Source organism: Jaculus jaculus, chromosome X (assembly GCF_020740685.1).
Source record: "Jaculus jaculus isolate mJacJac1 chromosome X, mJacJac1.mat.Y.cur, whole genome shotgun sequence".
Taxonomy (NCBI): domain Eukaryota; kingdom Metazoa; phylum Chordata; class Mammalia; order Rodentia; family Dipodidae; genus Jaculus; species Jaculus jaculus.
This window is the reverse complement of record NC_059125.1, coordinates 31,464,644-31,467,182: the sequence shown is the minus strand read 5'-3', so window position 1 is coordinate 31,467,182 and position 2,539 is coordinate 31,464,644.

Sequence of the window (2,539 nt, the reverse complement as noted above, 5' to 3'; positions counted from 1 at the left end):
GCCTCCTACCTGTGCAAACAAACTCCAGATGCATGTGCCACCTTGTTCATCTGGCTTTATGTCAGTACTGGGGAATCAATCCCAGACCATAAAGCCCTGCAAGCAACCACCTTTAACCAGCCTCATGATATTTTAAATCGTATGGTAGAGAAATTGTGATGTATCCCTTTCTAATAGGAAACAGGAGGTTGGGTCTATCATTCAATGACCTCCAAGCATAATGTATGCCTCAACATCTATCATTGATTTTTTTTTTTGCATGTGTGTGTGTAGTGTGTGGGGTATTTGTGTGTGTTGATGCATGCACACGTATATACAGATGTGCCTTTGCTTGTGCATGTGTGCAGAGGCTAGAGCAGAATGGTGGGTGTCCCCCTCCATTGCTCATCCACGTATATCTTGGAGATGGAGCCTCTTCTCTGAACCCAGAGCTACTGTCTTCACAAGCCCCAGTGATTCTTGGGTCTCTGCTTGCCACAGAACTAGGGTTCTAGGCATACATGGCTATGTCCGGCTGTTCACAAAGATGCTGGGAATCTAAACTTTGTCATTATGGGCAGTTGCTCACAGATCTCTCTAAAATACTTCATTAATTGTTAATTGTTACATGTGCTGAAAGACTAATTAATATTTTGGATATATAATGAAAAAATAGTGTATATGAACATTATCTTCACTGTCTTTTTACTTTCTTTTTATACCCTTAATCTTAGCCAAAAGGCCATGAAGTACTTTGTTTTGTTTTGTTTTGTTTTCAGGGTAGGGTCTCATTCTAACCCAGGCTGACCTGGAATTTACTCTGTAGTCTGAGGCTGGTTGCAAACTCAACATTGATCCTCCTACTTCTGCCTTCCCAGTGCTGGGATTAAAGGCTTGTGCCACCATGTCTGGCTTATTTCTTCTTCTTTTCTTTAATGTGGCTACTAGAAAAAAAAATAAATTAGATGTACGTCTATGTTGGATCACATTGTTCTGCATCAGGCAATGCAAATGTACTTATTTGATAATACAACAGTGAAAGAGCATGGATATCATATCAATTTACTTTTAAAAATATTTTTATTTATTCATTTGAAAAGGAGAGAGAAAGAGGTACACAGGAAGTGAGTATGGATGTGTCAGGGCCTCTGCCACTGAAAATGAACTCCCAATGTATGCATCACTTTATTTTTTTTTTATTTTTTTGTTTTTCAAGGTAGGGTCTCGCTCTAGCCCAGGCTGACCTGGAATTCACTATGTAGTCTCAGGGTGGCCTTGAACTCATGGCGATCCTCCCACCTCTGCCTCCCCAGTGCTGGGATTAAAGGCGTGCGCCACCACGCCCGGCAATGTATGCATCACTTTATGTGAGCACTGGAAAATTGAGCCTGGGTTGTCAGGTTTTGCAAGCAAAAGCCTTTAAAGGCTTAGCTATCACTCCAATCTTCATGGAACACTTTTTTTTAAAGTACATTTTTTAATTTTTTTAATGTGACAGAGAGAGAGAGAGAGAGAGAGAGAGAGAATGGGTGTGCCAAGGCCACCAGCCATTGCAAACAAACTCCAGACACATGTGCCACCTTGTGCATCTGGCCTATGTGGGTCCTGGGGAATCGAATCTGTGTTTTTCTTTTCTTTGAAGTGTTACAGGCTTTTCATTCTGTGAAACATCCCTTATTTGCATTCGTCTGATGTTTCATCATGATTAGACTCATGGTGTGAATTTTAGCAAGATCACAGAATGGAGGTTGGATGCTAGGGGTCCATTTGACTAGTAATCATACTATTGCTTTGCTGTAATAGACGACTTTTGTTATTGTTGTTTGTTTTTCAAAGTAGGGTTTCACTTTAGCACAGACTGACCTGGAATTCACTATGTAGTCTTTCTTCAGGCTGGCATTGAACTCATAGAGATCCTCCTACCTCTGCCTCCCAGTGGCTGTAAGTAAAGGTGTGTTCCACCACGCCCCGCTTTAAGAGAGGGCTTTTAATTTTTTTTTCTCATTTAGCAAGCATTTTGCATTGCAGTAAAATTTCCTTTTATTATTTATTTATTTATTTGAGAGCGACAGACACAGAGAGAAAGACAGATAGAGGGAGAGAGAGAGAATGGGCACGCCAGGGCTTCCAGCCTCTGCAAACGAACTCCAGACGCGTGCGCCCCCTTGTGCATCTGGCTAACGTGGGACCTGGGGAACCGAGCCTCGAACCGGGGTCCTTAGGCTTCACAGGCAAGCGCTTAACCGCTAAGCCATCTCTCCAGCCCCATTTTTTCTTTTAAAAAAGTTTTGTACTTTATTTATTCGAAAGAAAGAGAATGGAACTCTAGATGCATGTGCCACCTTGTGCATCTGGCTTTCGTGGGTCCTGGGGAATCGAACCTGGGTCCTTTAACTTTGCAGGAAAATGCCTTAGCCACTAAGCCATCCTCCAGCACAAATCATTTTTTCTTTAAAAAAAAAAAGTTTTGTATTTTATTTATTTGAGAGAGAGAATGGAACTCCAGACGCATGTGCTACCTTGTACATCTGGCTTACGTGGGTCCTGGGGAATCGAACCT